This window comes from Bubalus kerabau, chromosome X (assembly GCF_029407905.1).
Source record: "Bubalus kerabau isolate K-KA32 ecotype Philippines breed swamp buffalo chromosome X, PCC_UOA_SB_1v2, whole genome shotgun sequence".
Classification (NCBI taxonomy): domain Eukaryota; kingdom Metazoa; phylum Chordata; class Mammalia; order Artiodactyla; family Bovidae; genus Bubalus; species Bubalus kerabau.
In genome coordinates this window covers 81,453,113-81,462,461 of record NC_073647.1, presented here as the reverse complement: position 1 = coordinate 81,462,461, position 9,349 = coordinate 81,453,113, and positions in this window count along the sequence as shown.

Sequence of the window (9,349 nt, the reverse complement as noted above, 5' to 3'; positions counted from 1 at the left end):
TAGAAATGCAAATCAGAACCACAATGAGGTACCATTTCACGCCAGTCAGAATGGTTGCTCTCCAAAAGTCTACAAAGAATAAATGCTGGAGAGCTTGTGGAGAAAAGGGAACCCTCTAACACTATTGGTGCAAATGCAAACTAGTGCAGCCACTATGGAGAACATTGTGAAGATTCCTTTAAAAACTGGAAATTGGACTGCCACATGACCCAGCAATCCCACTGCTTGGCATACACACTGAGGGAACCAGAATTGAAAGAGACACGTGTACCCCAGTGTTCATTGCAGCACTGTTTATAATAGCCAGGACATGGAAGCAAGCTAGATGTCCATCGGCAGATGAACTGATAAGAAAGCTGTGGTGCATATACAGAATGGAATATTACTCAACCATTAAAAAGAATACGTTTGAATCAGTTCTAATGAGGTGGACAAATCTGGGGCCTATTATACAGAGTGAAGTCAGTCAGAAAGAAAAACACCAATACACTATACTAATGCATATATGTGGAATTTAGAAAGATGGTAACCATGACCCTATATGTGAGACAGCAACAAAAACACAAATGTATAGAACAGTCTTTTGGACTCTGTCAGAGAAGGTGAGGTTGGGATGATTTGATTGAATAGCATTGAAACATGTATATTATCATATGTGAAACAGATCGCCAGTCCAGGTTCAATGCATGAGTCAGGGTGCTCAGGGCTGGTGCACTGGGATGACCCTGAGGAATGGGATGGGGATATAGATGGGGGAGTGGGGCGGTTCATGATGAGGAATACATGTACACCCATGGTTGATTCATGTCAATGTATGGCAAAAACCACTACAATATTGTAAAGTAATTAGCCTCCAATTAAAATTAAAAAAAAGTTTTAGGGCTTAATTTATTTTTAAAGATTTAAACCATATGCTAGGTAAAAATTCAAAATTATATAAAAGAGATTAGAGAAATCTCAATTTCATCACTATCACCTCCATATCATTACCATTTTTCCCACTGGTAGTATCCATTGTCCTTCAACTTCCACTTTTTCCAGTTTCTTTTATTACAAAACAGCCAAGTATACATATTTGCAAAAGAAACTGCATTTTGAAAAAAAAAATGTAAATATTTGAAAAATAGATTGTAACGTAAGAGATGTGCTTTGGTTAGTCACTCAGTCATGTCCAACTCTTTGCAACCCCATGGACTATAAACTGCTAGGGTCCTCTGTCCATGGGGATTCTCTAGGCAAGAATACTAGAGTGTGTTTCCATGCTCTCCTCCAGGGGATCTTCCCAACCCAGGGATCTAACCCAGGTCTCCCACATTTCAGGTGGATTCTTTCCTAGCTGAGCTACCAAGGAAGCCCAACACAAGAGATATCAGGTTTCAAATTAATTAACTGGGCTAGAGCAGTTACCAAAAGTCAACCAGCTCTTTTTAGTTATTAAAAAAAAAAAAAAGATGTATGATTTCTTTGTAGGATGAACCAAGACCTAATATATGACCATATGTTATTTTTCTTTGCTCATCAGTTTATTTGAAATAAAAACAAATCATGAAAATAATATCCAAATATATTTAAACAATTTAAAATACATTCTTTGATTTTACTCAGAGACTCTGTTACTGATCTTTATACATGTCTACTACTACGTTTCAGAACTTTAATATTCTAAGGTTTAATCCTTTTTTTTTTTGTTTGTTTGTTTTCTATAGTCACTTTACAATTACAGTGGTGCTTTGAGAACTGAAGGGTTAACTTTGAAAGGAGCAATGCAGGGATAACTAAAAGATCTCCTGATGGACCAGCCTGGGGTCAGCAAAAGGAATTTTTCAGGAATCTCCTATAGGAACTGCTTGGGGACCTGAAAGAGGACTTCCAGTGAGACCTGTAGGGGGACATGCTGTGAGTCCTACAAAAGGATTTGCTGAAAGATATGCAAAAGGAGACACTGTGAGTCCAGTGAGAAGTATTTTCGTGAAACCTGTAGGGGGACTTGCTGTGAGTCCTATAAGGGGCTGTTCTGTGAGTCCTTCAAGAGGACACGCTGAGAAACATTCAAAGGGACATACCATGAGTCCTACAAGGGCGCTTGTGAATCCTGCCAGAGGACTTATTGTGAGACTTGAAGTGGGACCTGCTGCTAGTCCAGCAAGGAGACATGATTTGAGTCTTTAAGAAGCCATACTGTGAGCCCTGTGAAAGGACATGCTGAGAGAAATGCAAGAGGATATATCATGAGTTCTACTAGAAGACTTGCTGTGAGTCGTGCAAGAGGTTTTACTGAGAAAAAATCAAGATGTATTATGAGTCCTTCAAAGAAATATTCAGTGTCTCCTGCAAATAGACTGGCTATAGGACCAGAAGGGAGACCTACTATAGGTCCTGCAAGCAGGTACCTATAATGATGCCTGCAGGAGAACTTGTTTTAGGAGCTGCAGAAGCACTTACTGTGAAACCAGCAGAAGGATATGCTGAGGGAATTTCTGGGAGATCTGCAGAGCCTTCTACCCGGTAAGATACTTTTCAAGTACCATTTCACATAAAAGGCCCAATATGCATTATTTCTTTAAATAACATTGCATTTCACATACACATACTTGTCACTATGTGTAAGTCAAAAGACATTATTTCAGCATCAAATTAAAGAACTGAAAGAAAGGAACTTATATCTTGTGATTTTAAAAAAAATCTCCTCTTAATAAAAACATAAAGAACAGCTTAAAGACAAAGTGCTTTTAATTCAGCCCCATGTTTTCTCAAATTGAGAGGAAAATGAAGAGGAAAAAACAATATGTTGGGTAGTTCAATAAACTGACCTAACTTTGAGAAATGATAAAGCCATGTTCCAGAAAGAAATTATTTCAATATATCCCCCAATAAAACCCCCAAAATGGAAAATATTTTTGTCATTTATAATGATCAGGAGGCAACAAAGTTAAAGGTAAGATAAAAAAATTATAGAAGATACTGTGCATACCATCTAATTGACAATGTTGAGTTACCTTCTACGCTATTTTCCACTTTGTTAGTATAAAAAAGCTTCAGGAGTCACCAACAATATCAGGAATCTTTAAAATTTGTATTTGTTTTCCTCCATATGGAGATATTTCATATATAGCATCTCACTAAATCATAAAGTAGTGTTTATTTGTGTGGAAACAAAAAAGACTGGAGTAGCCAAAGCAAACTTGAGAAAGAAAAATGGAGCTGGAGGAATCAGGCTCCCTGATTTCAGGGTATACTACAAAGCTATAGTAATCAAAGCAGACTGGTTTGATCTCCTTGCAGTCCAAGGAACTCTCAAGAGTTTTCTCCACAGCCACAATTCAAAAGCATCAATTCTTTTGTTAGAACAATTCTTTTGTTAGTGTTAGAATACTCCCTAACACCATACAAAAAAAAAAAAAAAAAAACCCTCAGTATATTAAAGACATGTTAGTGTTAGAATACTCCCTAACACCATACAAAAAAAAAAAAAAAAAAAAAAAACCCTCAGTATATTAAAGACATAAATGTAAGGTTAAACACTGTAAAACTCTTAGAGAAAAACACAGGCAGAACACTCTTTGACATAAACTGCAGTGAGATTTTTTTTTTTGACCCACCTCATAGAGTAATGAAAATAAAAACAAAATTAAACAAATAGGATTTAGAGAAACTTAAAATCTTTTGCATGAGAAAGGAAACCATAAACAAGATGAACAGACAACCCTAAGAATGGGAAAAAAAATTTGCAAATGAAGCAATCAATAAGTGATTTATTTCCAAAATATACAAACAGCTCAGGCAGCTCAACTTAAGGGGAAAAAAAAAAACCAAAACAGCAAATCACCCAATCCAAAAACGAGCAGAAGACCTAAATAGATATTTCTCCAAAGAAGACATACAGATGACCAAAAAGCACATGAAAAGATGCTCAACATTGCTAATTATGAGGAATGAAACTGAAAACTACAATGAGATATTACTTCACACCAGTCAGAACGGCCATCAACAAAATGTCTACAAACAACAAATGCTGGAGTAGGTGTGAAGAAGAGGAAACCCTCCTACACTGTTGGTCACAAATGCAAACTGGTGCAGCTACTATGGAGAACAAATGGAGGCTCCTTAAAACAAAATAACTAAAAATAGAGCTACCATATGATCCACCAATCTCACTCCTAGATGTATGTCTGGAGAAAACCATAGTTCAAAAAGATACATGTATCACAGTGTTAATTTCAACACTATTTACAACAGCCAGGACATGGAAGCAACCTAAGTGTCCAGCAACAGAGGAATTGCTTTTTAGTACTTTTTTTTTTTTTTTTTGCTAACAAACTGTTCTTTTCCTATCCACTGCCTTAATAATAATAATGATATAATAATAATAATATATAATGATCTATAATCAGGTCAATATATATGTGAGTTTCTGAATTTCATTATTTTGTAGCTTGCGACAGTGCCATTGAAGAGCACCCTGGGGCCTTAGCAGTGTAGACATGAGAGGTAAACACTGCCTTGGGCTGTGGCAAACTCAGTGCAGTCCATCCTATGTGAGCACTACATACATGCCAGCAGTATTTGTTTGCAGTGTACCTCCCCCCTGCACAGCACAAATGAACAAGTGAGCATGAATAAGTAACCCCCTTCACCACCTCATGTCGGGGCAGAAATTAGACACTGAAGAGACTTGCAAACAGAGGAAGCTAACATAAAGAAAGAAAGGGGAACTGACAGGTGCAAAGGATTAAAACCCTGTAGTTAATGCTGAGCCTATGCATTTGAGAAGCAACTACAGACCTTGAGAAAAGGTATAAGCCAGAACAAGGGAATATCTGAAACTGAACTGACCCAACAGTGCCCACAAAAGCACCAGAGAAATTCCTAAATAGATGTTTATTAGTATCACTTTTTTAATTTTTTAAAACTGTAGTTCATTGTTACTACTTTAAGTTTCATTTTTATAGCCTACTATTAACTTTCAGAAAAAAAAAAAAAACTATTTTTAAACCAATTCCATATATATTTTTTAAATTTTTGCCATCAATTGTTTTGTATTTTTATATTGTATTTTTGAGAGTCTAAACTCTATTCTAGGTTTTTAATCTTTGTTTTTTGATATTTGTTATCAGTTTTTTACCTTTAAAATTCAATTTTCAGTAACCATTTTAACATAGGGATTTGATTACTGGCTTGATTACTCTCTCCCCTTTTGACTCTCCCTTTTCTCCTCCTGGTCACCTCGATCTCCCTCCTCCCTCTTCTCTTCTGTATATAAGTCTGAATGTCTCTGGTTGTTCCTGGCTGTGGAGCATTGTTTCACCATTAACCTAGGGATTCTACCTTCTGTGCTGTGTGTATGCAGAAGTCTTGAGGTAAGAGGGGGACCAAAACCCAGAGGAAGGAGACTCAACTCCAGAACTTCAGAACGTAAAAGAACTCCTGACTCCAGACAAGCAAGTCACACCAAGCTAATTCTCCAGCAAAACAGAAACACAACCCTGAACATCAAAAAACAGCCTACCCAAAGTCATAGCATACCCACACGCCCTAAAACTCATTACTGGACACTTAATTGCACTCCAGAGAAAAGAGATCTGGCTCCAACCACCAGTACACAGACACAAGTTCCCCTAAACAGGAAACCTTGACAAGCCACTGGTCCAACCCCACCCACAGGGACAGACACCACAATGAAGAGGAACCACGACCTTCCAGCCTGCAGAAAGGACACTGCAAACACAGCAATCTATACAGAATGAAAAGGCAGAGAAATGTTCAGCAGGTGAAGGATCATGATAAAAACTGACTAAATCAAACAGCAGAGGAGTAGATAGGGAATCTACCTGAAAAAGAATTCAGAATAATGATAGTAAGGATGATCCAAAATTTTGAAAACAAAATAGAATTACATGTAAATAGACCAGAGACAAGGATTGAAAAGATGCAAGAAATGTTAAGCAAGGACCTAGAAGAAGCAAAGAAGAGTCAGTCAATAATGAACATTGAAATAACTGAAATGAACACTCTGGAGGGAAGCAACAGTAGAATAACTGAGGCAGAAGAGAAGATAAGTGAGGTTGAAGATAGAATGGTGGAACTAAATGAAGCAGAGAGGAAAAAAGAAATAAAAAAGAAATAAGGACAACCTCAGGGACCCCTGGGACAATGTTAAATGCACCAACATTTGAATCATAGAAGTCCCAGAAGAAGATGACAAAACGAAAGGGCACAAAAAATACTTGAGGAGATAATAGTTGAAAAGTTCCCTAATATGGGGAAGGACATATCCACCTAAGTCCAAGAAACCCAGAGAGTCCCAAAGAGGATACACCTAACACAAAACACCCCAAGACACATTAATCAAACTAACAAATATCAAACACAAAGAGCAAAAATTAAAAGCAGCAAGGGAAAAGCAACAAATAACACATAAGGGGGTTCCCATAAGAATAACAGCTGATCTTTCAATAGAAATGCTTCAGGCTAAAGGGAATGGCAAGACATACTTAAAGGGATGAAAGAGAAAAACCTACAACACAGATTACTCTACCCAGCAAGGATCTCATTCAGATATGAAGGCAAAATCAAAAGCCTTACAGACAAGCAAAGGATCAGAGATTTCAGCACCACCAAACCAGCTCTTCAACAAATGCTAAAGGAGCTTCTCTAGACAGGAAACACAGAAAATGTTTATAAAAACGAACCCAAAACAACAAAGTAAATGGTAATGGGATCATACTTATCAATAATTACCTTAAATGTAAATGGGTTGAATGCCCCCAAACAAAAGACAAGGACTGGCCTAATGGATTAAAAAGGAAAAAAAAAAAAAAAAAAACTTATTTATGCTGTCTACAAGAGACCCACCTCAAACAGAGGGACACATACAGACTGAAAGTGAGGGGCTGGAAAAAGCTATTTCATGGAAATTGAGACTAAAGGAAAACAGGAGTAGCAATACTCATATCAGATAAAATAGACTTTGAAATAAAGACCATGATAAGAGACAGAGAAGGATATTGCATAATGATCAAAGGATCAATGCAACAAGAAGACATAGCAATTATAAATATATATATACACCCAACTTAGGAACACCTCAATATGTAAGGCAAACGCTAACAAGCATGAAATGGGAAATTCACAGTAACAGAATAATAGTGGGGGACTTTAATATTCCACTCATACCTATGGACAGACTAACCAAACAGAAAATTAGCACGAAAAACAAGCTTTAACTGATACAATGGACCAGTTAAACCCAACTGATATCTACATGGCATGTCACCCAAAAACAGTGAATTTCAGCTTTTTCTCAGGTGCACCCACAACATTCTCCAGGATAGATCATATTCAGGGCCACAAATATAGACTTGGTAAATTTTAAAAACTTTGAAACCATTTCAAGCACCTTTTCTGATCACAATGTGGTAAGATAAGATATCAACTACAGGAAAAAAATCAATGAAAAACACAAACATATGGAGGCTAAACAACACATGTCTGAATAACCAACATATCACTGAAGACACCAAAAAGGAGATCAAAATATGCATAGAAACAAATTGAACACATGACAACACAAAACCTATGGGATTGAGTAAAAGCAATGCTATGAGGGAGGTTCATAGCAATACAAGCCTACCTCAAGAAACAAGAGAAACATCAAATAAACAATCTAACTTTACACCTAAAGCAGCTAGTAAAAAAGAACAGCAGCAAAAAAATATTAGTAGAAGGGAAGAAATAATAAAAATCAGAGCAAAAATAAGTGAAAAAAAAAGAAAAGAAAAGAAAGAGACTATAGCAAAAGTCAACAAAAGTAAAAGCTGATTCTTTGATGTGGTAAATAAAATAGACAAACCATTAGCCAGACTCATCAAGAAAAAAAGGGATAAGAATCAAATCAATAAAATTAAAAATGAAAATGGAGAAATCACATGTATGTTCCTTCTATGCCTGTTTCTGAAAAGCTTTTTATCACAAATGGGTGCTGAACTTTGTCAAAGGCTTTCTCTGCATCTATTGAGATAACCATATGGTTTTTATCTTTCAATTTCTTAATATGATGTGTCACACTGATTGATGTGCAAATATTGAATATTGAAGAATTGCTGTGTTGACTGTTGTAATACAAAAGATCATAAGAGACTATTATGAGTAATTATATACAAATAAAAAGGACAACTTGGAAGAAATGGACAAATTCTTACAAAAGTGTAACTTTCCAAAACTAAACCAGGAAGAAATAGAAAACCTCAACAGACCAATCACAAACACAGAAATCAAAACTGTGATAAAAAATCTCCCAAGAAACAAAAGCCCAGGACTAGATGACCTCAAAGGTGAATTCTACCAAAAATTTACAGAAAAGCTGATCTCTTTCCTGCTCAAACTCGGCCAGAAAATTACAGAGGAAGGCAAACTTGAAAACTCATTCTATGAGGCCACCATCACCCTAATACCCAAAACAGATAAAGATGCCACAAGAAAAGAAAACTACAGACCAATATCGCAGATGAACATAAATGCAAGAATCCTCAACAAAATTACAGAAGACAGAATCCAACAACATTGTATAAAGATCATAATATAAAGATATATCATGACCAAGTGGACAATATTCCAGGGATACAAGGATTCTTCAATATTCAGAAATCAATCAATATGATACACCATATTAGCAAATTGAAAGATAGAAACCATACGATTATCTCAATAGATACAGAGAAAGCCTTTGACAAAACTCAACACCCATTTATGATAAAAACTCTCCAGAAAACAGGCATAGAAGGAACATGCCTCAACATAATAAAAGCAATATATGACAAACCCACAGCAAACATTATCCTCAATGGTGAAAAATTGAAAGCATTTCCCCTAAAGTCAGGAACAAGACAAGGATGCTCACTCTCACCACTACTATTCAACATACTTTTAGAAGTTTTAGCCACAGTAATCAAAGAAGAAAAAGAAATCAAAGGAATCCAGATTGGAAAAGAAGAAGTAAAACTCTCACTATTTGCAGATGACAGGATCCCAGACACTAAAAACCCTAAAGATACCACCAGAAAATTACTAGATCTAAACAATGAATACAGTAAAGCTCCAGGATATAAAATTAATACACAAAAATACCTTGCATTTCTATACACTAACAATGAGAAAACAGAAAGTGAAATTAATGAAATAATCCCATTCACCACTGCAATGAAAAGAATAAAATACTTAGGAATAACTTTACCTAAAGAAACAAAAGACCTATATATAGAAAACTATAAATGATGATGAAAGAAATCAAAGTGACACAAATAGATGCAGAAATATACCATGTTCGTGGATTGTAAGAATCAGTATTATGAAA